This window comes from Nannospalax galili, unplaced genomic scaffold, assembly GCF_000622305.1.
Source record: "Nannospalax galili isolate Female #2095 unplaced genomic scaffold, S.galili_v1.0 scaffold334, whole genome shotgun sequence".
Taxonomy (NCBI): Eukaryota; Metazoa; Chordata; class Mammalia; order Rodentia; family Spalacidae; genus Nannospalax; species Nannospalax galili.
Genome location: NW_008336888.1, coordinates 2,084,509 through 2,112,234, shown reverse-complemented (window position 1 = coordinate 2,112,234; position 27,726 = coordinate 2,084,509). Strand labels below are relative to the sequence as shown.

The 27,726-nt window shown below is 41.2% G+C and overlaps 1 long non-coding RNA gene across 1 annotated transcript in view; it reads left to right on the top strand.

Annotated features, from left to right (window-relative positions):
• Window positions 1-27,726, top strand: part of LOC115070084 — a 68,583-nt gene that overhangs the window by 20,089 nt on the left and 20,768 nt on the right. The window contains exon 2 of the long non-coding RNA XR_003849284.1: window positions 14,229-14,343. This is a non-coding gene — a long non-coding RNA (uncharacterized LOC115070084). The remainder of the gene's footprint in view (window positions 1-14,228; window positions 14,344-27,726) is intronic.

The window sequence follows — 27,726 nt, the reverse complement described above, 5'->3', positions numbered from 1 at the left end:
AAACAAAAAAAAACCCCAATCTTTTCTGGCTCTAACACTAGTCCTTGTGTAGGTATATTGACTAGAGATTCGTCTTCCAGGTGTTAAACCCCTCCACGGTCATTTCTCCACAGACTCTGTTAGTGGGTTTAAAAAAATGCCTTCTGGTCCACAAAGAAGCTTTGTAGGAAATATTTTCAAGTAGAGTTTGTGCTTCCTCTCAGGAGAATCAGCAATTCACTTTAGCTTTTGCAAATGAGAAAAGTGATAATAGCACTGCAGAGTCTGGGGAAACCAAGAAGAGAAGATCAGAATGGTGTTTGCTTAATAAACATTCACTATGGACCAGACACTGTTTTAAGAGCTTGACTTGTATTAACTCTAAAGTCCTCTGCCCCACAGTCCAGGAGCCAAGAAAGAACATTTTAAACTAACCAAAGATGGAACAAGGGTTGACTCTTCATGACTACTCTGGAGGGTCTAAGCAACCCACCAGCCTCACAGTCTTTCAGAGGAGGCACAAAGCTGTGTTTCAAAAGCAGAATCATTACAAGGATCTTGTTTTTCTCAGTCCCACAGGTGTGACCTTTCTGTGTCCAACCAGCATTCTATGGGTTATTTGCAGTGTGCTATAAACACAGCCATTGATAAGGCAGATCAAACATTTTCTCCTGGAGAGGTGATAACCTTGTATCGCTCTGACTTTAGGCTTCTTTCCAGGGGCCAATGGATCGTGTCTGGAGAGATCCAGTCAGTATTTATAGATGGTCACTGATACAGGTTACAGTGGTGATTTCTGGACAACTTGAAAAGCTACAGCAATCATATGCATACCATAAAATGTTAACCTTGGGCCAGCAAGATGGCTGAGCAAGTAAAGGTGCTTGCCACCAAGCCTGACAACCTGAGTTCAATCCCTAGGACCTACACCGTAGAAAGAGAGAACTGACTCCTGCAAGTTGTCCCCTGACCACATGAATGCCTTGGCACATGTGTGCCCCCCCACATACATCACACACACACACAAACACACACACACACACATACACACACAGAATAATAAATAAAATTTAAAACATTTTTAAAGGATGCTAACCTGCCAGGTGTGGTGATGCACCTCTTTAATCCCAGCACTCAGGAGGCAGAGATAGATGGATCTCTGTAAGACTGAGGCCAGCCTAATCTACATAGCAAGTTCCAGGCCAGCTGGGGCTACAGGGAGACCCTGTCTCAAAAAAACAAAAGTAAATGAGCAAATAAACAGAAAAAGATGCTAACTTGGGCTTAAGGTCCTAATTAATTTCTTTTGCTCTTCTCTTCCTTGATTCCCCCAGGACAAACTGAAATACCTTACAGACAAGCCTTATTAGTCAGAATTTTTTCAGTTTCAGGTGACAAAAACCCAACTCTATTTGGTTCAAGGGAGTTTACTTATCTGTGTCCTACATACAGGAATTCATGTATTCTCTTTCTCTTTTTCATTAGCATGTGGCCCCATTCTCCTCTATACTGGCAATTCCTACTCTGTGTTAGTCAGGGTTCTCCAAAGAAACAGAACCAGTAGAATGGATATATATGTATAGAGATTTATCAGCTTAGCTCACAGGATAGAGTCCCAGTAGTCCAACAATGGCTGCACCATATTGGAGAGGCTAAGAATCCGTAGTCACTCAGTCCATGAGGCTGGATGTCTCAGTAGTCCCAATCTGGCACTGAAGGTCTGACGAATTCCAAAAGATCAGCTAGTCTTCAGTATAGAGCAGCAAGACGAACTCACCAGCGAGAGAGAAGGCAAGCAGCAAGAAGCCAGGTATTCTCCTCTGCCTTGGCCTTTTATACCGGCTGCTATCAGAAGGCAACACCCACATTTAGGGTGTGTCTTCCAGCTTCAGATGATCCAATCAAGAAGATCTCTCTCATTTCAGTTAATCCCAGATCCAGTCAAGTTGACACCCAGGATTAGCCATCACATACCCCGTACCCAGGACAATGGCTGCTCATATTTCCAGTTTAGGTTATCTTTACAGTCTTACAATCTAAGAGCAGGCAAGTGTGTCTTTCCTTGCCCATGAGTAGCATAAGCTGTGGGACAAGACTGTCATTGATACAGTTGACCTCTGCCACTTAACCGTGTGATCTTGGACAAGTTACTATATATTTGTTTCAGTTCCCTTATATATAGAGATAATACTAGAGTTACCATATCCAATTATATAAGGATTAAATTGAAGAATGCATCTTAAGCATTTAGAAAGGTTATTGGTAAAGAGTCAATAAATGCCAGTAGTAGGAGAAGGCCTTTGATAGTGCTGGCTCAGTGTGTGTGGTATGCCTATCTGGCTAAACCACCAGGAAGGAGAACAAAGTGACTCAAGTCACATTCTCACTCTTGGGCCTGGGGAGGACAAGACCCAAACCATACTGACTAACAGAGAAGTCACTTCCAAAGAAGACAAAATAACATACGTCCACTATTGGTCAAGCACCCAATCTACTCCTGACCATGACAGGAAGCAGATAGGGAGCTTCATCCCTGGTCACTGGGGCACTTGAAATAAAATTGATTGTTGGCATTCTGCCACATTTAGAGTTTGAGCCTTGGGCCTAATGTAACTCTGCAATGTAACTGTGTCCCTCTGGATGACGTGACAAGAAACCAGAGCAAGTAGCACTACCAGCAGAAGACCCCCTCTTGTAGATGGTGGGGCCCTCAGACCTTCCAGTCACCATTCTCTCCCACCCCACCCCCATAATCCTGCTGTGGCAGTACATAGTCTTGGGGGTACTAAAGTATTTAGGAGATGGTTTACTGGGTTGGTACTCTAGTGATACAACATGAGTCATAACTCATGATGGGCTGGGGCTTTGTGGTGATGCAGCTGCCTTTGAGTCACCCATGTTCCTGTAAGTAACCCCTCACCCATATTTCCATAAGTTATCCCAGTACACTCACTGATTCACCAAACTGGATTTGGATGAAATAATTTCTTTGGTCTGTCAGTGTCCTATCTGGGATTAATAGGTGTTTCTTCATACCTCTCTAGGAAAAGTAATTCAATAAGTCTTAAAGTGGAGAAAACACCCTTATTCTTGCTCTCTTAGAGCTGGGCCCACCTACATTTAGATCCCAGTTCAATATTTGCTTAGCTATCCAGCCTTTAACTCTTGGCTCTGTAAATAGCTGGGATATACTGTGAACTTTTTTTGTACAGCTGTGCCCCTTACAACAGCCTGATTTAGATTCTAGTCCCATGGCTTCCGAGGCTCTGACCAATACATACCACCCACCACTGGTACATTTCTTCATTTTGCCTTACCTACAGGTTTGGGGCAGCTGGCAGAGCCTGTTGTATCTTAAGATGTTGTGCTCAGGGGGCTTGAGAGATGGCTCAGTGGTTAAGAGGACCTGGGTCTGATTCCCAGCACCATCATGGGGGGTCTGATGCCTTCTTCTGATATCCACGGGCATCTCATGACATGGGTGCACCGACCTGCACACAAGCAATATGCTCATACATGTAAAATAAAAATAATAAATAAAATATATATTTTTTAAAAAGATACTGTGCCTCAGATATCCTGAGGTCTCCCACCTACCCTGCCCTACTTCTTCCTATGCTGGAGGAACATATGTTGGCCCTGCTTTAACAAGTACAGGCTCTGCTTTATTTCCCTACAGTCTTCCAGCTCTATTTGCGTTTTTCACTGTTGGTCATTCTTTCATGTATGTTACAGGGAAATATACATTTACTTTCTCTTGAAGTAAATGTTATTTTCAATGTCAGCCCAGGGCAACATGGGATATGATAAATTTGAGTCTCTATAAATGACATCTTGAGCAGAATAAGACGTTCCAGATTCCATATATATATATATGCATTAAAAGACAACTGGTTTTCTGCTGGCTAATAAATTACACTTCCATGTCAGTAAGTGGGTTTTTACATTACAATAAATGATTTCCCAAATACAAGAGCTTCTGGAGAGGAAATAAAAGCAGCTGCAGATGTGATCTAGGAATAAATATCAAGAAAGGAAACACAAGCAGCCTGCAGAGTCCCAGCTGCTCCCCTACCCCCACCCACCCTGAGCATATCGGCATTCTATGGTTGGGTCCATTTTGAAATGGGAAGGGACATTTCCAACCACTCTTGCTCTTCTGTGTGGTTCTTAAAATACTGCAGGCATTCTGGTTCCTATCAAAATAGCGGTCACTATCACCAAGATTGTTCACTTCCTCTTTATCCTGTTTTCCCTCCGGCCCCTTCTTTGGCACCTGTGTCTTCTATCTCGACGTTGAAGATGACAAATCCTGATTAGGGGAAGCTATGACTGCGCATACTTTAATACAAGTTGAACGCAGCCAAGGTTAGCCTGTGATTTATGGAATCATGCTACTCGCTGGGGCAGGCAAGACTCTCTTAATCCCATACCTTTAATCCTTACCTCCTCCAAACCACATTTTCATCTTATTGTTGCAGCTGCAGTGAGTTCCTTGAAACTGAACTGCATTTTTCCAGGGATGGTAATTCCATCTTCCTGAGCTGATTCAAAGATTAAGCAGAGTTCTTTAGAGCTTGCATTTTCAACAGGCAGCAAGGGCAATCAAAAAATGGTATTTGGGCCAACAACAATACAAATCTGAGATGGAAAGGGGACTGAAAAAACTTTAAAGTTAGAGGCATTTGAATAAGTTTATATTCTTTTAAAAGTATTGTTGTGTGCATGCATTAGTGTATGTGTGTGTGTGTGTGTGTGTGTGTGTGTGTGTGTATGTGTATGTGTATGTGATGTGGGAGGGAAGTTAGAGGACAGCTTTCTGGAGTTGATACACTCCTTCCACCTTTACATGAATTCTGGGTACGTGATGTGGGAGGGAAGTTAGAGGACAGCTTTCTGGAGTTGATACACTCCTTCCACCTTTACATGAATTCTGGGTACTGAATCCAGACTTATACGGCAAGAACCTTTACCTGCTGAGCCATCTCACCAACTCTGGGTTCATATTCTTCATGCTAAAGGCTATGGGGCTACCTTCTCTACCACACATGTGCTGCACTGTTTCACAATTACCACAAAACCTAGGTCACTCAGATAAATGAGTGAAGTATACAGTATTAGAAAGCAGTTTTTCGGGGGCTGGCAAGATGGCTCAGCAGTTAAGAGCACTGGCTGTTCTTGTAGAAGACCCGAGTTTGAATCCCAGCACCCACATGGCAGTTAACAACTGTCTGTACTCCAGTTCCAGGGAATCCAACAGCCTCTTCTGGCCTCTGCGGCATTGTACCACACGGGTGAGCTCACATACATGCAGGCAATACACACATGCACATAAAATAAAAATAATAAATAAAATATTAAAAGGAAGAAAACAGTTTCTCTGAAGCTCTTTGGTGGTGTGTGTTTGTTTTGTTTTGTTTTGTCTTTGAGACAGGGTAACCTTATCTATGTTGTACAGGCTGGCCTCAAACTCATTGTCTTCCTGCCTCAGCCTCCTAAGTGCTGGATTACAGGTGTGTACCACCATGTTTGTTCATCTCCCCAGTTTGGATGCCAATCTGTTCCATAATCTTGGGAGAACAAATAGGCTTTTTTTTTTTCGTTTCAGAATATTCATGTAATTCTCAGTCAATTTCCAGTAATTGTCTTTTTCTGATGTAGCTCAAAATTGGTAGCATACTTGCCTAGCATGTTTGAAGCCCTGAGTTCTGTCTGCAGCACTACATAAAAGTAAGTGAGCTGGGTGTTGTGGCGCATGCCTGTAGTCCCAGCACTTGGGAGGCAGAGGCAGGCGGATCTCTGTGAGTTCAAGGCCAGTCTGGTCTACATAGTGAGTTCCAGGGCAGCAGGGCTACAGGGAGACCCTTTCTCAAAAAGACCAAAAAAAAAAAAAAAAAGTAAGTGGAGTGTCATATGCCTGTGAGTCCAGCACTCAGGAGGTGGAGACAGGTCATCCTCAGCTATACAACAAATTTGAGGTTAGCCTGAAATACAGGATACCTTGTCAAGAAAGGAAGGAGAGAAGGAGGGAGGGAGGGAGGGGGAGGGAGGAAAGAGAGAGAGAAGAAGAAGAAGGAGGAGGAGGAGGAGGGAAGGAAGGAAGGAAGGAAGGAAGGAAGGAAGGAAGGAAGGAAGGAAGGGAAGGAAAAGAATCATTCCACTGTCATTAAGCTTAACAGAAAAATTGGGATTACTGAGCCAGAACAAGGTTCAACAAATTGCTTTAGGCTAGGTATGGTGGTACATGCCTTTAATCCCAACACTCAGGAAGCAGAGGCAGGTGGATCTCTATGAGATTGAGACAAGCCTGGTCTACAAAGCAAGTTCCAGGCCAACTGGGCCTACATAGGGAGACCTTGTCTCTAAAAAAAAAAAACCACACCCCCAAAGACCCAAAACAAGTTGCTTTAGGATGTATTAGGAGACCCTTGAGAGACTGGTGCATAGAGAAAGATGGCTCTCAGAGCCTTTGGAAAGCAGATGGGCATCAGAGCAGCAGCTCCATCCAGTCAGCTCTCATGGCCACCCTGGGGAAGGCCTAGATTGAATCAACACCATTTCCATTGCAGGACTCTTTACAGTTGAAACTATCTTTGAGTAAGTGGGATGAATAGTTTCTTTCCTGCTCTCTACCCCACCCTACCTCACCTCTGTCCATGTTAAAATAAGATCCTGTTCTCTACCTTTTGATAGTACTGCACTGCATCTTGCACAGACTCTGCTCCCAAATGGGAAGAGGGAAAGAGCAGTTCCTCGAACTTACAGCCTCCCAGTGCACCTACTGTTTTCTGCAAACTCGTCTTCTACTCCTTACTGCCCCACTCTTCAGCAGTTTGACTCTTTGCTCCTCGGTTTTGGCTTTTTTACAAGGATGGTTGCCTATGTGGTGTGACAATGTCAGATCCTGCCTCCGTGCTCAAACTTTGGTCACCAGTGATTCATTCCTTGGCCTGTGCTCTTTTGCATGTTTTCAAATTGTTTCAGTCCATTTTCTTTTTAAAGAGTCCTAGAAATAAATCCATGGTCCTTAATAGTTGATGCAAGATGAAAGTAATGGGTTCACAAGCCATCTGGGCCTTTGGGAGGGAGAAACATGCATAAAGAAGAAAGGCTTTCTGAGAAATAAACTACTCTGACTTCAAGCTCTACTCGGGCTGCCTGCTTATACAACATTGTCATTTCTTTTTCCTGTGTACATAAAGCATTTATATAAGCAGTTGGGGAAGCAGAAACTCAATTTAGCAGAGAAACAGAAGCAGATAATGTTTGTTTATTGACAAGGGAAGCAACCAGCCTTTGTTCACAACCTTATTAAACAGATAGGAGTTTTCTTTCTGCTGCCCAAATTAAGATCTGAAGAAACAAGACTTCAGAGAAGCCTGCCAAGTGGAGTGTGATCACCACAAGATTTGCAGAGCTCAAAACAGGATTCCCGTCTTCAGGCTTCTCTGCTTTCTTGTGTGTGTGTGTGTGTGGGGGGGGGTGTTGTATGTGTGTGGTGCGTATGTGTGTGTGTGGGGGGAGGTGCACCCCAATGTACACATGTGGAGGCCAGAGGTTGACATCCTGTGTTTTCCTCCATCACTTTCCACCTTATTTTCTTGAGACAAGGTCTCTGGCTGAACCTGGATCTTGCTGTTTCAGCTAGACTGGCTGACCAGCAAATACCCCAGGATCCTCCTTGTCTCAATTCTTCCTGTGCTGGAGCTCCAGGCACATGCTACCCCCTCCTGACCCCTGGCTTTTATGAGGGTACTGGGGATCCAAACTCATGCTTATGTAATATGCATTTTACACTGAGCCATCTCCCAAGTCCTGGCTTTCTTGTTATTAACATCAACCCTCTGTTGAGTCCCCCCACCTTAAGAAGGCCTGACAACATAAACAATTGACACACTTCCACATTCTCTCCTAACTCTGTCCACACACACACACACACACACACACACACACACACAGAAGAGAGGGGCTCGAACATATGCGTATGTGTACACATTTTTGTAGTTTTATGTTCTGCTTTCTTTTTCACTTAGCTTTACCCCTTTATTTCCATGTCTTGACTATCCCTCCAGGCTGTATTTGTTTGTTTACTTATTTATTTACTTGCTTGAGACAGGGTCTTGCTATGTAGCCAGGCAGGCATAGCACTCACTAACATGTGCCACCATGCCTGGCTTCAACTTTTAAAATGGCTATAGGATATGCCATCTTGTTCATAGGTCTCAGGGTATGTAACTAGTTAAGATCCAACTGTGGGCCTCTAGGATGTTCCATCTTAGGGAGAATCCATCGATCTTTGCTTAAGGATTGCCACAATAGTGTGGCAATTCTCAGTCCATTTTTTTTTATGACTAGGGCTAGGCTTTTGGTTTGTTTTATGCTTGCATGAGGATGCTATTTCTGGACTTCGTTGCTTTGAAAATGATCATATTCATCTTTACCAGCTATCAGTGCATTAGTTCTGAAATGCAATCAAGCCCCACTCCTACAAGCAAACAGGACAGGGGTTGCCACCTGCTGATGGAAAATGTATTGCTCTTGTTTTATTTGTGCCTTGATGAAGAACAGCATGAAAGGAAAAGAGAAATGTTATTATAATTCCCACAGCCTCAATCCTTAGACTTATTAGCATAATATTTGCATTATTGCTGTTCCTTTTGTTATTTCAGACCTCCTTTTAACATGGGTCATTGACTGTAAGCTAGTATAAATTTTGCTTCATTACAATTTGCATTAGATATATTTAAAACCTTTCCATTTGATCAAGACTCCACATTTTTTTTTAATTTAGAAGTTCCAAACATCAAACATTGTGAAACCCCATGGCTGGTATATATCTTAGCCCTCTAAATGAAATGATGTCAGCAAACAGCTAGAATTTGACAGTCCTCAGCGGAACCAATTTCAGCTAATTTCAAAGAAGAAAAATAGTTTCCATATTTCATAGAAAGTGTTCTGCTAATAAACATAATAGAACTTAATTTTTTTTCTTCAAGCTTCAAGAATTAATATGTATATATTAAGAAAACAAGTGAACAGCATGTACTTTGATAAACCATTATACATATATATATATATATCTCAAAGAGCAAGAACCAAGAGTTACAATAGCTTGAAACCAGTGTCTTATCAACTGAATATATTTCAACAGCCGTCACTCAGTGACCAACAGTGCTTATTCATAAGAGCTATTCAGTAAGTGAACTTCTAGATCTCCTTTTCATTCATCTCCTGTTTCATTTGTCAACAGTTACTTAGCTCTTACTAAATACCACATTCTAAGCTAGGTACTTGGTAATAGCAATCTCTGGCCTATCTTCCTAATATTGAAGTAAGAAAAAGCACTAGCTACAAAGTATTTGAAGCCAGGTAGCAGAAAATCAAATGAGACCGACTGTGACTTAAACATCACAGATATTTATATTATCTTACTTAAACAGAAGGCTGGAGGTAATTGGTTCTAGAGATTCATCAGTGACTCAGTGAAGCATAAGGGGGAAGATTATTATTATGTTTCTCTGCTCCGATCGTTAGATGTTGCATCTTCTTCTCCATGGTTTGTCCCTCTTTGTTGTATGATCATGGTCACAGTGTCTGGCTTTACAGTCTACATTCATGGCAACGACAAAAGGGAAACACCAGGAGTTCTATTGTTTTATCTGAAAAAAAGATTTAAGTCATGAAACAAGATATCTTTTCTAGACGCATCTCAGCAGACTTCCTCTTATGCCATATTGTCATAGTGGTGCCACCTGGCTATGCCTGTCTACCATGGAGTCCCTGGTAGAACTGGGGATTGAATCTAGGGCCTCACACATGTTAGGCAAGTGCTCTATCACTGAGCTATATTCCCAGCCCTCATAAGGGGGCTTTCTAAACTCTAGAGTAGGAAGGAGAAAGGGAAAAGCAGTTGGAAATGACTCTGGATAAACAGCTAACAGAGTCCAGTGTAATATGAAATGCATCTAGGCCCTTCTAGGGTAGAAACTTGAAGATTAGATATTTAACATATTCATTCAGAAAAGATTCATTTGAGGGCTTTCTCTGGGCTACATGACAGAACAGTTAATAAGACAGACACAACCCCTGCTTCCAAAGACTTTAAAGACCAAAAAGAGAAAATAGAGGGCAACAAAACAATTATTGTAAAATATGGCAACTTGCTATCATCAACAGATATTAATGACCTGTTAGGATTTAACCCCAAATCCAATTACAACAGGCCAATCTGCAGCTTAGAAACGCACAGAGAATATTATCAACTAGACACAGGGATTTAAAAACATGGCACACCCACTCATTAATGCAACTGAACAACCCACCAATCAACTAACCTGCTAATGTATTTTTAAAAAATTATTTATTTAATAACCACATACTTAGAAGAAGCATTTCATTACATCAGCATTGACATATTCAATAACAATTTTCTGAGCTAGGATGCATCTCTTTCAAAATTGGCTGTACATTTTTAGGTTTATAGTTGAATTATTACAGTTATACAATATTGTGTTTTAAGGGCGTGCTTCAAACACAGGTATTACAATTAGGCTTCTTTGCAGTTCCACAGGTTGGTGATAGATCACCATCTCCCAGGGTAAGGCTATAATCCTCTGCTGGTCTAACTTCAGCCTCTGGATCTGCCTCTTCAGGGACCAGACTACATGGCCGGGCAGTTAAGTGTGGCTGGAGGCCAGCACAGGAGCCTAGAGTGCTTGCTCAGCATAGATGGCTAACATTTGGACAAACTGGAGCTTCTAGAAAAATCAGACAGCAAAGCCCCAGCCCTGAGAAAAAGCCGTCAATGGACTCCACCAGGCCCAAACAACGGCAGGGCCACTTGTGGCAACATAAAAGGCCAACATCCCAGCCATGAGTAATGTACTCTTGGCAGCTGTTAAAAGGGGCCTAAAACCCCACTGGCTTTCAGATCCAGCCGGACAGGCCAGGTGCAGGCTGACAGGAGAACTGTGTTGATTCTAAAGGCCAGAGATGTTATTTTGAGGTTTGACTGTTTATGTCTCATTACTGCTAATTTCCATGAGTTTGCAGGCCTTGTTCTGACAACCCCAGTCCTCGGTGGAGAAATCTAGCTACACATGAAGACTATTCACTAACCTACCTCCCCCAACCCCCATATTTTGTTTGATGAGAATCATTTCTGGGAATACAACAATCTTCATGTGGAAATTTCTTAAGCAATTTTAGTTTGGGTTTGTGGGTCCCTCTCCTCTGAAGTCTCTCATTGAATATGAGTGGGGTTGGCCTAGGACACATTTAAACAAAATTTTTACCTTCTAATTCTCCTCCCCTTAGAATGGTAACTATTAAGATAGCGATCTGTCCAAATACAGAAAAGTGTTAGTGTGTTGTTATAGTTAGAAAATTCAATGGGGAAAAATTCAATTGAAAAGACAGAAGAAGGAGGAGGAAGAAGAGAAGGAGGAAGAGGAGGAAGAGGAAGAGGAGGAGGAGGAAGAAGAGGAGGAGGAAGAACTAAAAGGCCATACATAGGATTACATTTGACTAGAAATGCACAGGACAGGGCTCTTCTTCCTCAGGCATTCTAGTCTGTTCCCCACCGTATCCTTGCCCGTGTGTGACTCAACCCTCACGGCTTCTTACTCTTTTCCAAATTTACTTTCCTTTGTTTCTGACAAAAACTTCCTCAGTTTTATTATGGAAAAGTCTAAATATATTCAAAGTAAACTGAACAGAGATATATCTACTTCCCTATCTTCATTATTAGTTTTATGGTTTTTTATTTAAATAAGGCTTTATTCTCTTATTTTCTCTTATTTCTATATATTTTAACTTTATGTGTATAGTGTTTTGCCTACATGTATGTAAGAATATCACATGTGCACAGTGCCCACAGAAAGCAAAAGAGGGCATCAGATTCCCTGGAACTAGAGCTGTTAGCCAACGTGTGGGTGCGAGGAACTGAAACCTGGTCCTCTGCAAGAGCAGCCAGCTCTCTTAACCACTGAGCCATTTCTCCAGCTCTTTTATTTATATTTTTGTGGGGGGGGGAGGGAGGTCTAAGCTTATGTGCACATGTGTAGTCCAGAGGTCCATCTAGGGATGTCTTTCCACAATCACTCTCTACCTTATTTATTTTTGAAAGAGGACCTGTCACTGAACCTGAGGTTTCTCATTAGGCTAGGTTGTCTAGCTTTCGAGGTACCAGGATCCTCCTATCTCTGTCCCAGGTGCTGGGATTACAGGCACATGCTACTGAGTCCTGCTTTTACATCGGTTCTGGGAATCTGAACTCAGGTCCTCATGCTTGCATAGCAAGCATTTTACTCACTGAAATATCTCCCCAGTCTGTCTTACAGTCTTTAAGGTAAAATTTGCATACAGAGCCTTTAGCTGTACAAGCTTCACAGATGGATGCATCACTCATGTAATACCTGTGCTGTATTACCTGTGCACAATACAGTATTTTCATGACCCAGGGAAGAGTCCTCAAACATCTTCCTACTCATTCTTCCCAAGAAATCATTGTTCTGATTAAAAAAAAAAAATCAATGAAGCCGGCTGTGGTGGTGCACGCCTTTAATTCCAGCACTTGGGAGGCAGTGGCTGTCAGATCTCTGTGAGTTAGAGGCCAATCTGGTCTTCATAGCTAGTTCCAGGCCAGCTGGGGCTACAGGGAGACCCTGTCTCAAAAAGACCGAAAAAAAAAAAATCAACGAGCCTAGTTGTGCACATCTTTAATCCCAGTACTCAGGAGGCAGAGGCAGACAGATCTCTGTGAGACTGAGGCCAGTCTATTCTACATGGTGAGTTCCAGGCCAGTCAGAGCTACATAGTAAGACTCTATCTCAAGCAAGCAGGCAAACAAACACAGCTTGACATTTCACAGAGGTCTTTGGAGATAGAGTCAGCAGAATCCAAAGGTCCCTCTTGGAGGGGACCAATGATAATAGAGGAGACATTAGACAGGTCCCACAATGCTTACCCACTGGGGCCTATTATAGACAGTACTAGCCAAGGGAGACTGTAAGATTCATACACTGATATTCAGGCAGCTCTTCTTTGAGAAATCTTGGCTTATGAATTCTCTCTGCTTCCTTCTATCATTATCAGGGCTCACCTTCTTGCAACAGCATCTCAGAACATTTCTGCTTAGCTATGATCCTGCTACTACTGCCACCGTAGCTGGTCCTCATGTGGCTGACAGAAACACCAGGCCTTCTTCACATTCCAATTATCCACTCCTCTGCTGAGTCATGGATTTGAACACTAGAGAGACAGCCACTGAAAACAAGGATTTAGACTTTTTCTTCCTCCCGTTAGTACTAAGTTGCCTTCTTTGAGGCTTGTAATCAGCCTCAAAGAGGATAGGTTTAACGGCAAAATATGCCTCCAAATATGTCTTCTGTAAGTCATTCAGTAGGGCTTTGACCTTTCATATGAAGTAGGCCTTCACAGAAGATAGTTGGTAATAATATTGTTGTCCTCATGGCTATAACATGTTGGTCACCCATTATAAACCAGGCACTTTATCTCTTGGTTTTTGTTTTTGTTTTGTTCTGAGACAAGGCCTCCATATATAGCCCAGACTGGCCTGGAACTCACAATGCTCCTTCCTCAGCTTCCTGAATGCTGGAATTGCAGATGTTGTGTGATCATTCCTGCTTCTTCTGGTGCTTCTGAGAGCAGATATTTTAGTCTTCAGAGAAAAAGGAGAGAGCAAACATTTACTGTTCAGTAATGTAGCCCCCTCATGAAGATTAAGTGAGTCAATGCATGTAAGTCTGGCCACAGAAAATATCAGAACATTTTCTTTTATTAGTATTAGGTAATTCTCCTGCTCAAGGTTTCACAGCTGGGAAGGAACACAGAACGGGCCCCAAGCTGCTGTTCTGTCTCCTAATACAAACCCCCTTGGATCCTTTCTCATTCCTTAGACCTGAAAGGTATGACACTAACCTTGGGCTCCATTCCTGGCGTGTGGTATGGGTTCAGTGGATTCAGAACCTACAACTGGATAGGAGAGGTCTCACTAAGTCATTTTGGGTTACTATAACAGCCTACTGCAGGCCAGATGGCATATAAATAATAAAAAATTATTTTCTGGGACCAGTGAAATGACTAAGTGTGTAAAAGCGCTTGTTGCCAAGCCTGACAGTCTGATTTTAGGCCCCAGAACCGACAAGGGAGCCTTCACAAGCACCAACACATACACACTCACCTCAAACACAAATAAGTAAATGGAAAAATTTATTTTTTTTCCACAGTTATGGAGGCTCAGAAGTCTAAAACTAAGAGATTGTAAGATCCAATGTCTGCTAAAGAACCACTTCCTGATGTGGCCAGAAGGACACAGTGGCTCCCTAGGGCCCCATTTAAGAGGTAATTAATCTCATTCAAAAGGATTTCACTGTCATGACCCAATGCTCTTCCAAGGGGCCCACCTCTTAATGCCATTACACCAGGGGTAAGAATGTCAAGATCTTGATTGGGCAGGGGCACAGTCATTGTCTATAATGGATGAGAAATCTGCCTGTGGGTTTCTGTCCCTGGGATACAATCTACAATCTACATTGCCATTCCCTTTAAAAACACTACAGTAACATGTCTGCTAGTTGCTCAGCAGCCAGGTCAATTGGACAGTTGTTAAACCACAGATTTATCCAAGGTGTTATGACTGTAGGAAGTCAATGACTTAAATAGTTGTTAAATGCTTACTGTATGTTGAACAGGAATGTGTGTACCTCAGCGAGTCTTCCGATAATCCTTGCTACAACCACTATGCTTGGGTCTCCATCCATTTGCTTATGCTACCCCCTTCTCCCATTTGCTTATGCCGTTTCAGCTGCACTAGACATCTTCCTAGTCCATTGTCACATCAAGCTCATGCCCAGCTCAAGACCTGTAGCAGAAGTGATGGTGTCTTTCTCGGCCCAGTGTACCTCCCCCCAGCTCATGACTGACTCTTTCCAATTGTTCAGATTTTCACTCTCCTATCCCCATCCTGAGAAGCCTGACTGCCTAAAATCACTCCTCTCTCCTTCTGGTTGTGTGTGTATATACACATGTGCTGTGTTAATTTACAGAGCCCTGCCTATTTCTCATATAGTACTAATCCCAGACTCAATTTACCCTACCATTTACTACTTAGGAAACAACAGGCAGAGAACTTAGTCTGATTATTTAATACTAAGTCCCTAGAGCCTACAACAGTGATCTCAGTATTTGATGAATGCATAATAGTTAAGAATGATAATATTTAGATAACGCTTTGCTATCAGTCACAATGACATGGTCCTCTGGATAACCAGGGGAGAAAGAACAATCAGACTCATATAAGTCTCAGGTGAGGAGACTGACTGTAGATACAATGCTTGTCCCTTGTTTGCCTTTTTGTTTGTGCATGTCCAAGATTAAGCTGACATGTGGGAGTTTTATACTCCCTTTATTTATTTTAAAATTTCAATTTTCGTCTTTCATTTAATGTGTGTGCGGGTGTGTGTGTGGGGGGGACATATAGAGGTCAGAAGACATCTTCCTAGAGTCAGTTGTCTCCTACTATGTGAGTCCTGGAGATGGAACACAGGTGGTGGGGGTTGGTGGCCAGTTCCTTTACCTGCTGAGCCATCTTGCCAACCCTACTAGATTTATCTTGAAGAAGCTGTCCTAAGATAGGGGGATAGTAAAACTATCTTTCAAGCACAGGATAACCACAGAGGCATGGAAGGGCAGGCAAGGAGAGCTGCTCCTTGGAGGAGAGCTGGGTGGGTACTGGTGTTGGTAGGTGAATGTTTTCTCTCAATAGGTGTCTCATGTGACAGACAAAATAATGAATATATCCTACCTGAGGACAGTTTTTACATAACACTCAGATTTGTAAACCACATACACATAATCAGCATCAATTATTGTTTGCATTTCCCCAAAAATGATAAAATAATTTAACAGCCAAATAACTTTTGAGTGTCTGAGATACTAAGCAGCCACTTTTATATAGTCTCTCATTCAATGTTTGCACTACTCTTTCCTTGAAGGTGGATGTTTTTTCTCCATTTTTGAGGGGAAGCAAAGGCTCAGAGAGATGGTTTAAAGACCTTGACTTTAACTACCTGATACTTCCAAAGTAAGTGGCAGAAATAAGTTTGGACCTAAATACAGTGTTCTTTTAGAACTGTAGTCCTAACTTGGGAACTGGGCTTCAAACACATAAAATATGTGTTTGAAGTGCATATCAGCACTTTTAGCTCTTCAATGCCCCCAAGCATAGGGTGCTGGCTCTACCAGCCTGTTTTGAGGACCCACAGTTAGAAATTCACTCTGTTTAAAGAGAGATGAGGACAGTTTGAAAGGATGAAATACAATCTGGTATAATTAACATGTCAATAGCAGCAACATGAAACCCAAAGTTGAGCAATTTGGGCCTGTGCGAACAATTGAAATAATTTCAAGCTTCTTACTTTGTGAGGAGGGTGTGTGTGTGTGTATGTGCGTGTATGTATATATGTGTATGAGTGTGCTTACACATAGTCAAACCTACAGATCATTAAAAACTTTGGAGCTGGAGAGATGGTTCAGTGGTTAAGAACACTGGCTGTTCTTGCAGAAGACCCAGGTTCAAATCCCAGCACCCACATGGCAGCTAACAACTGTCTATAACTCCAGTTCCAGGGGATCTGACAGCCTCTTCTGTCCTCCACGGGCATTGCACGACGGGTGCACTTACTTACATGGAGGCATAACATTCACACACACAAAATAAAAATAATAAATATATTTATTTATTTATTTATTTATTTATTTATTTATTTATTTATTTATGTGTCCATGTGTGCATGGCACATATGTGGCAGTCAGGGGACAATTTGCAGAAGTTGGTTGTCTCCTTCCACCTTGTGGGTCCTGATTGAATTCAGGTGGCCAGGCTCAGGTTTGGCTACAAGAGCCTTTATCTGATGAGTCATCTTGCTGTACCATCTTTTAAAAACTGCTTTACTGAGTAACCAATAAATGAAATACTTTTAATCTTAATGTATTAAAATCATAAGGACATTTGAGTGGTAAGAAGCTGACGAAACAAAATGTCAATGTGGTTCCAGTTTGATGAATCCAGTTTTATCTTTGTTTTGGTGTGTGTGTTTGGCAGGGGGTGGGGAGTGTGGGGGCTTGGTGTGCTGGGGATCAGACCTAGGACTGTAAGCATGCTAGACAAGTAGCTTGTACCACTGAGCCTCATCCCCAGCCCTCAGCTTCTGGTTGTGAGTTTAGAATACAGAGACTGAAAGAGGTTCCAAAGACCCCTGGTCTGTCTGGAAAGAGGGACCAGTACCTCAACCTGTGGCTGCCAGAGCCAATTGCCTTGGAAGTTTGTGTCTCTCCTCATGAATTTCTGTTTGCTCCTGAGCAGAAATGTCCATTTGTATCTGATGTGGAGGATTCTTTTCCTCAGGTTTGGCCACACTGAGGTGTGGAAAGGGGTTTAGTTTAATGCCTGACTGGGCAGAGGTGGTGTAAGAGGTTTGAACCCTGAATGCCTGTGTGAAAATGTCCTCACCTGGCATCTCCTCTGGGAGCATGTGGATACCTTGTCCTGAGGATGCTGGACGGGGGCCAAGAGTCTTGCACAGCAAGTGTGGGTGTTGAATCAACAGCTCTGGTTATGACTCCCCGGGGACACTTCTTTGAAGATTATGCAACTCCAGCCAAGAGGATGAGCTTTCCTTACAGCTTTACACACTGGATTAACTTTGTAAAAACAAACAACAGCTTCTCTCCTCCCTTTTAGAAAACTTCAATTTTTTTTTCTTTCTGTTTCTGGCTCAGTAATGTTTAGGAAGGAAGAATTCTACTGGGCCCACTTTCCTGGTCTTCATTTAATTTTACAAGTCACTTTTAATACATAAACATGAAAGAAGTTCGAATCAATACATGATACATTCTGTTGATTTTTTTTTTTTGAAGTGTGTGAGTGTTTTGCCTGCACGTGGGTAAGTGTACCATGTGTGTGCAGTGACCGTGGAGGCCAGAAAAGGGCGTTGGATTCCCCTGGAACTGGAGTTACAGACAATTGATAGCTGTTGTGTGGGTGCTGGGGCACATTACATTTCTAAAAGAAAGCTCATGTTTGCTTTTCCAAAATAGAAGAAATTCCTCTGGGTTGAAGAGATGGCTCAGTAGGTTAAAGTGCTTGCCTCAAAAACATAATGAACTTGAGTTTAGATGTGAAAGGTGGCAGTGGTGGTATATACCTGTGATTCCAGCACTGGGGATGCAGAGACAGGCAGATTCTTGAGAATTGCTGCTTAGCCAGCCTACCTGAATCAGTGAGGTCCAGGTTCAGTGAGAGATAATGTCTCAAAAAGTAAGATAGAGAAGATGTGGAAGATGTCTGATATAGAACATACATATACACCCACATATATACATGTGCACACGCATACACAAACCTATACACACAGAAATTCCTTTGTCTATTATTTGGGGAGCATTTGCTTGACAGCAAAAATTTCTGATGTATTTCACTGAAAAAATAACACTATTGCTTAGGATCACATGGTCTAGGTTACTTGACTTGAAGTTTTCACCATTTCTTGTTGTCATATATGTGCTAGTGTTCTTCTTTTTGTGTCTTATAACTCTGATAGAAAACTCCTTCAAGCAACATTTCTGGTCACTCTGCTCCTCTAACTCTGGTTCGAGTTAGGGAATAATTGCTGAGCATGTGTGGCTCAGTGCTTGGGACAATCACTTCCTAGCCCCTGGGATTTCTTTTGGAGGTTATGAAAATGTTCTAAAATTGTGGTAATGGTTACACAGATCTTTAAATGTACTAAAATCCATTTTACTGTACAAATAAAAAGGATTAATTGCATAGTATGTGAATTCAATCTAAAATATTTAACATCTATCAATAAAATATGGTAATCTATTGACAAAATGGCCAGCTACCTTAAGAGTTTACATTTATTGCTTATAGCTTGCTTACAATAAAAATTTTAAGGCCAAGAGTTCCTATAAAACAAAAAAGTAGTGTGCTACAAATGAGACAAAACATGACTAAGTTGTATATATATTATGGGCCACTGTTGATGAATTCCAAGACAGAAAACTCATTATTCTGAAAACTAACAAATTAAGAGAAGGCATTTATCCTGCTTTTCCTGAAGACTGCACCTTAGGGTGGATCAAAACTCAATGACAGAAAGCCTCTACATATAGAAGTATTCTAGCTAATAAATGCAACTTCAGTTGTAGCTCAGCTGCAGAGCATATGCTTAGCATGTGTGGGACCCTGGGTCCAATTACTAACACCTCCAAATAAATAAATAAATGAAGAATGAATGATAGCACTTTGTAGTCCTTCTGAATTTGTGGATCTGGATAGTGGTAATGATTACAGTATCAAAATACACTCATACATATAAAATAACAATTAAATAAATCTTTTGAAAAAATAAGAAAGATGGGCTGGAGAGATGGCTCAGTGGTTAAGAATACTGACTGTTCTTGCAGAAGATCCGAGTTTGAATCCCAGCACCCACATGGCAGCTAACAATTGTCTGTAACTCCAGTTCCAGGGGATCTGACAGTCTCTTCTGTCCTCTGTGGGCATTGCACGACGCGGGTGCACTTACCTACATGCAGGCATAACACCTCAAACACAAAATAAAAATAATAAATAAAATATTTTTTAAAAAGTATTTCATTTAAAAAAATAGGAAAGATAACCAACCGGCTAGCAAGATGGCTTAGCAAGTAGGGGCACTGACCACTGAGTCTGATGGCCTGAGTTCAATCCCCAGAACCCACATGGTAGAAGGAGAGAACCAACTCCTCTGACCTCCACATGCATGTTCTCCTCACCCACAGCCACTTAAATAAATAAAGGTAAAAAAGAAAAGAAAGACAACCAGATGTGACCTTCCTGCTGATACAAGCCTCAGTGCCACCTTTGACACATCTTGCTATCCAGAAAATAGGATGTGAGCTGTTAAAGCCTTCAGAATGAGACTCTAGTTCCCAGGAGATGAAGGGAATTTGAGAAGCAGGTTATGTGACAGCACTGTTATGTGAGTAGCAAAATTCCCAGTATGGAAACACAAAGGTACTGCTAACAAATGACCATGTGGAAGAACAAGAGGCAACTGAAGGGAACGCCTACAGATTAAAAGATGAGAAAATCTGGATCCTGATTTGAAGATTATTTTTGTTAATGTGTATGAGTGTTTTATCTGTTTGTAGGTGAGTGTACCGGGTATAAGTAATGCTCATGGAAGCCAGAAGGGGGCATCAGATCTCCTGGAATTGGAGTTACAGATGGTTGTTAGACACTGTGTGGGTCCTGGGAACTGAACCCCAGTCCTCTGTAAGTGTAGTAAGTGCTCTTTACCATTAAGTCAGCTTTTCACCTTCTGGATACTGATTTAAACAATTTTATAAGATTATTGGAGAAATATGAACATTGACTGAACATTTGAAAGGATATGAAGGAATTGTTAATATTTTAGGTGCTATAACAGTGTAGATTATATATTATATACAAACAATATATGTAGTTATATGTATTTAATTATTTTATCATAATATTTAACTTAAAATTTGTGTGTGTGTGTGTGTTTGCCTGCGTATATGTATGCATACAACATGAGTGCATGGTGTGTTCAGGGACCAGAAGAGGGCATCAGATTCCTTGGAACTGGAGTTGCAGAGGGTTGTGAGCTGCTGTGTAGGTGCACAGCTGAGAATAACCTTGAACGTTTGGTCCTCCTGCCTCTACCTCCGAAGTTGTAGGTATTATCTGCACCAAGCCTGCTTTTATACACTGCTGGGAATTGAACCCAGGGCTTCATGTATGCTAGGCAATCTCTTTACCAACTGAGTTACATTCCCAGCCCTATAGCTATTTTCTTTTTATATATGGTATGCACATGTTCATGTGTGCACACGTGTATACGTGTGGGTATGAACGTGTGTGTGCATGTGTAGAGACCAGGAGTTGACATCATGTGTCTTCCTCCTCATTTTCCACCTTTATTTTGAGATAACATCTCTTTTGCTGAGCCTGGAACTAACCATTTCAACTAGATTAGATGTTCAGCAAGAGCCTGGAGTCAACCTGTCTCCATCCTCACAGTTCTGGGTTTACAGTAGCCACTATTGTAAACTATTGCACTGGGGTTTTGAGTTGGTGTTGGAAATTGAACATAGGTAGGTCCTTATGCTTACACAGTAAAAACTTTACCCATGGAGCCATCTCTCCCCACCCCATGTTTATATCTTTAAAAGTATCTTTTTTAGAGCAATAAATATTGAAATAGTTTTGGATGGAATGGTTTAATATCTGGGCTTTTCTGAAAAAAAATGAACCAAGAAGAAGGAAGTGAGAGATTTCAAGCAAAACATCGTCTGTGAGATGATAATAATCATTATGACTTCTATATACTTTTAAGTTTGAGATTTTCTATAATAAAAAGAGAAATTTGTACTTCATTCCTGCTTGTTTAGATCAAAGTGAAGATGAGGTGGCGTGGGACGTTGATAGACAGCATCTCTGAGGAGACTATGGATGACATTGATGTCAAAAATGCCTGGGAAGAGTTTAAATAACTTTTTCGTATGAGATACGAGAGTCAAAAAGAGCAAGTTTCTATTTGAGAATTTTATACACGCATATAATTAGTTTTGATCAAATCCACCCCCCTTTCCCTTCCCCTCTAATTCCTCCCCATCTCCCTACCAGTTTTCCCTCCCAACTTAATGTGCTCTTTTTTTTTTTTTTTTTTTTTGCTAAATAAGCCCATTTTGTGTTTTTTTTTTTTTTTTTTTTTTTTTTAGCTGAATGAATCCACTTAGTGCTGCTGTATGTGCGTGGGTGTAGGACCATCTTCTGGAGCATGGGTAGCCTCTCAGGGGCCACATCCCCAAAGAACCCCCCCACCCCTCCATCCCGCCCCGTCCAACAGCAGCCATCAACTGCCAATAGCTCCTCAGCTAGGAGGGGAATATCATGAGCCCTCCCCCATCCATGCTGAAATTTTGGTTGGCTTGGTGTTGTGTGGATTTTGTGTATGCAGTTACAGAGGCTGTGAGCTCATGTGTGTAATGACACTGCCCAGCAATGTCATGTCCAGCAAATATTGTGTGGATACGGTTGTCTACCACCTCTGACTCTTACAATCTTTCCACCCCCACTTCCACAATGATCCTTGAGCCTATGGGTAAAGGAATATGATACAGCTGTCCCATTCTTAGCTGAGCACTCCCTAGTCTTTTATTCTCTGCATGGTGACCAGTTGTGGGTCTCTGTACTAACTGCCATCTACTGTAAAAAGAAGCTTCTCTGATGAGGGTTGAGAGCATTCTGTTAAATGGACATAGTAGCAAACTGGTCCCTAAGTTCTTCTCCTTATACATGTAGAAAGAGCACATTTTATATTTTTTTAAATTCAATTCTTTTTTGTTTTGTTTTTGAGACAGGGTCTCACAATGTAGACCAGGCTGGGCTAGAACTCACAGAGATCCTCCTGCCTCTGCCTCCTGAGTGCTGTTTCCTGATTCGAGTGCTACCTCCTGATTAAAGGCACATGCTATCAAAACCAGCCTGAAAAGAGCAAATTTTTAAAATGAAGTATTTTACACAATGTGATCATGCATATGCAATTAAAATTTTGTTAAAAGTTGAATATTATGAGAAGATAGTAGAATGTTTAATTTTCATTGACAAATGTTTGCATATTCTAGTTTTCTGCCATTTGCCCCTAAAACCAGAATTGGTTTAAAATTTGCACAGGTGGGGTTAGAGAGATGGCTCAGCAGTTAAGAGCACTGACTGCTCTTATAGAGGACCAAATTCTGTTCCTAGCACCCACATGGCAGTAACAATCATCTGTAATTCCAAGGTATCTGAAACCCTCTGCATTACACACATGTGGTGCACTTACATGTGCAAGCAAAGCACTCATACACATAAAATAAAAATAAAAAATTTTTTGGTCTTTTTGAGACAGGGTCTCCCTGTAGCCCCACCTGTCCTGGAACTCACTGGGTAGACCAGGCTGGCCTTGAACTTACAGAGATCCATCTGCCTCTGCCTCCCAAGTGCTGGGATCAAAGGCATGTGCCACCATACCCAGCAATAAATTTTGTATGTATATGTAATAATAATACTCAAAGAAGAGGACAAGAAATTGAGAGGGAGTTGGGAGGACATGGGAGGAGTGGGGGAACTGAGAGGGATGGAAATAATGCTAAGACAATTATGCATGAAAGTCTTGAAAATTAAAAATTAAACAAAAAAGTAAAAAAATAATATTTTAAATGCTACCAAAATTAAATAAATAAATAAAATTTTCACAGGCTAATTGATTGTAATAGTCAAAGTTGTTTTACATTATGCATTTTAATTCCCTTTGAATTAAATATTATAGCTTATCCCTTTCCCCATGTAGTTTTGCACTTATAGTAAATATCATTTTAATGGCTGCATAATACAGAGGCTACACTAGACTCTATTGCCAGGCATCTGATCATGCCTTGTTTTTCATTGTTTTAAATAATGCTGGAATTCAATATTTTTATAGCAAAACAATTTTTGTAGACAGTGTTTTACATTCTAGGTCAAGCTGACCCAGAACTCACTATGTAGCCTCAGACATTTTGCAATCCTCCTGTCTCAGCCTCTTGAGTGCTGAGATTACAGGTATGAGCTTCTATGTCTGGCTGGCAAAGCTGTTTGTTTTAGTTTCATCTTCTTGTAATAGAATTTCTGAGATAGAATTAAGAGATATATTCTAAGATTCTTGATACTTGTCAAATTGTTTTCTAGCTGTTTCTTTCCTTCCTTTTTTTTTTTTTTTTTAAATAAAAGGAAGAGTTTCTTTGAGCTTACGATTCCAGGGGAATTACAATCCATTGTGGTGGGGAGGCATGATGGGAGGAGGTGACTGGAGTGGGAGCAGAAAAGCAGAGCACTCATATCTTCAAGCAGGCACAGGAAGCAAGAGAGCAACTTGAGATCTGGCAAGGCTTAAGAACTCTCTAAGCCTGCCCCTAGTGACGTGCTTTCTACAGCATGGCCACAACTTCTAAGACCTCCCAAAACAGCACCACCAACTGGGGATGAAATGTCCAAATACTTGAAGCTGGTGGAGGACATTCTCATTCAAACTACCACATTACACTCCCTGGCCCCCATAGGCTCATGACCATATAAAATGCAAAATACATTTAGTCTAACCTTAAGAGTCCCCATAATCTTTACCAGTCTCAATAATACTCAAAAGTCCACAGTCTAAAGTCTTTTCTGAGACTCAGGGAAATCATTTAACTGTAAGCCCATCTTCAAGCAGGCACAGGAAGCAAGAGTTTTCCTTTCTTTTTAAAAAAAAATTATTATTGTATATGGCGTGTGAGTGTGTGTGTGTGTGTGTGTGTGTGTGTGTGTGTGTGTAAGCATGTAGAGATCAGAGGACAATTCTGTGGAACTGGTTCTCTCCTCTCACTTATATTTAGGTTCCAGGGATGGAACTCAGGTCATCAGGCTTGCATCTTCAGTTGGTAAGTGCCTTTACCCATGGAACCGTCTTGTCCTCCATCCTTTCTTTTTCTTCTTTTGACTAATCAGAAGAATATGAAAGGATCCATTTCAGCATCAACATTAAGAAGTTTACTTTGGCTGGAGAGATGGCTCAGCAGCTAAGAGCACTAGCTGTTCTTGCAGAGGACTAGGGCTGGGTTCCCAGCACCCACATGGCAACCTCTACTGGCACTGCATGCATATGGTGCTCTAACATACCTGTAGGCAAAATACTCATACACATAAAATAAAAATAAATAAAATATTTTTTTAAATGAAGTTTTACTTATTTTTTCATTTTGGCTATTAAAACAGGCTATCTCTTGTCTTTTTTCAGTTTATTTGATTTCTTTTGTAGAAAATTCTCCCATTTATTTGTTTATTTCAATGTTCTGAATTTATTTTATAAAACATTCTCCCATTTATTTGTTTATTTCAAGGTTCTGAATTGTCAACTGGTATCATTTACCCATCCATCTACTGGAGAATGTAGATATTTTCTTATCAATATGCCAAAATTCTTTAACTCATAAAAGCGAATACTTTTTTTTTAACTAGTGGGTCTTGGTTAGTTGGTTGGTTGGTTGGTGCTGAGGACTGAACCAGAGTTTTACACAGGCTATGCTTATGCTTTACCATTGAGCCACATCCCAGTCCTAGTGTTCAATAAGCATCTACTGCTATGCTAAGCTCAGAGGATACAGGGTTGAATAAAGTAATCAGGTTCTCTGCTCTCATAGAGCTTGTTTTTACAGGGAAGAGAGACTAAATATATTTATAATAAATTTTGAGAAGTACTAGAAAGTACAGAACACAATGAGAAAGCATAATATAATAAAACAATTTAGATTAGGAGTTAGGGAAAATTCTCTTGTTTAGAAAGTGACATTTGAGCTGAGTGCTGAAGGATGAGGCGAGAAAAGGACAGAGGGAAGCATGTGAAGCAGGAGGGAGTGGAGGGCATTAGCAGCACTGTGAGATCAGCCTGTCTAGGACACAATGGACAGCAGAAATGATAAAGGGAATAGTACTGGAGAAGGGGTCACACAGGACCTTTTAGGCTGGGGTGGGTGGGTGGATTCCCTCTGTAGTGAAAGGGGGAGAACAGTGGCTCAAAAGCCTTGGGCTTTGGTGTCAGATTGACTCCAATTCTAACTTTACCTGTTCCAGTTTTGTCAAGTTGGGCAAATTACGTGATCTCCCTTATCCTTAATATAAGATGGCAATTACAGAATTGTGAAGATTAGCTGAGATTATGTATGTAGAGTCTATTGTATGCTGCCTGATACATTAGCTATTATTACTTGAATAGGCATCCATGGAAATGTTTTTGCATAGGATAATGACAAGATCCCAATTATTGTATTTTAAAATGATTCCTAATTTCATGTGGAGGGCTCAGGGAGACCATCTTTAAAAGAGAAGGCTTGGATGTTGCCGCCAACAAGGAATATACCAGAGTGCTAATATGACAGAGGGGAGCCGAGAGGAATTTGTTATCAGTTGAATGGAGAAGATGTGGAAGGAAGAGTCAAAGATGATTGGTTCTTAGTCTTGGGTATGCATGAACTACTGAACTACTGTGAGTTATTGAGAATTGAGAAAAATACCAGATGAAGGAACAGTTTGGGGGAGTGGATATTGAGGAGTTAATATCCAAAGTTTGGAACATGTTAAATTACAAAAAAATTTCTGATATGATTAAGTAGACCTTTTGTATCTATGGTATTGGATAAATCAGTGCAGTTCTCAGAAGAGAAGTCTGAGTTGGAGATAAAAATGTAGGAGTAGATAATATTTCAAATTATGGAAAGGGATGAGGTCACTTGGAGGGAAGGAGAGTTCAAATTGAGGACAGGGCTTAGCGTTATGCCCTAAGGGTCTCTGATGTTTAGAGGTCAAGTAGAGGAGAAATGGCTGGCCAAGGAGGGCGAGATGGAACTTGCAGAGATGTAGGAGCAGACCCAGGAGAGGATGACATCATGAAAGTTTAGAGAATAGGGTTTCAAGAACCAGGGAGTGCTCAACTTTGTGGAATGTTCCAGGAGTCTTCAAGGGACAGCAAAAGACATCTTGGGAGTTGCAGGAGGATGGAGTAAGGATAGAGAGCACATGTGAAATCAGTCCTTTGGAGACAGGCTAGGCTGACCCTTTGTCCTCTTGACTGCCCATTCTTTCCCAGAGTGCCTATTAATGATTTATTTGACTTATAGTAGTTTCACATTTCTGTATAGGGATCAGCCCTTCTTTGAAAGGCTGAGGATTTCAGACAACTGAGAGACTCACAGGTCTTGCCCTCCCCAGCTGCCTCCATGCAATCCCACCCCCTTCCTACCACAGTGGCTTCTGTCATCCCAAGGGAGCCAGTGTGGAATGAGGCTGTATGAAGGAGCAGGTGGGCATAGCCCACAAGTCCCAGCAGTGATCAGATCTGCCCTGTGAGCTACCTGGGAATGGAATTTCAGTCTGGGAACCCCTGCTGCTCCTGCAGTTGCAAGACCCAGGCTGAGGCAGGTGTGAGGTATCATGGGAGAGCCAGGCAGGGCTTCCCTGCTCACAAACTTTCTGCTGTCCCTTTATCTCTCCCCTTTCTCCTCTCACTCATATTCTCTCTTAATCTCTACAAAGCTATTGATTAACTGAAATGTGGAGCAATGCTGTCTGGATAGAGAAGGAAGTTTGTAGTTAAGAATAGCTCTTAATAAAAGCTTATAACAAATGGGAAAATCATTGGGGCTTTATATGTATGATCTCACTTGATCTTCAGAGTAATCCTTTGGTGTGGGAATCATTATCTCCATTGTACAAATAAAAAACAGAGGTTGATCAGTTTAAGAAACTTTCCTAAAGTTACATAAAGATAAAATAGTAGTGGAGCTGAGCATTCCATTCCATTTCTCTCACACGAGATCCAGCCTTGTCAGCACTTTGGTAAAGAGAAAAATATTCCAAATAGCTCATCTATTCCTAATTAGAGATGGTAATTATGAATTGTATGGAAGACAGCATTCATATTATTCATTACATTCAAAATGTTACAATGTTAAGTAAAAAAACAGAATGCAAAGTTATAAAAGCACACGAGGAAATTGCAGAAGAAACACACACCAAAAAACTATGTGCTATGTATATGTATATCAGAACATTGTGCTGGGTATTACAGATATATGTGTGTGTGTGTGTGTGTGTGTGTG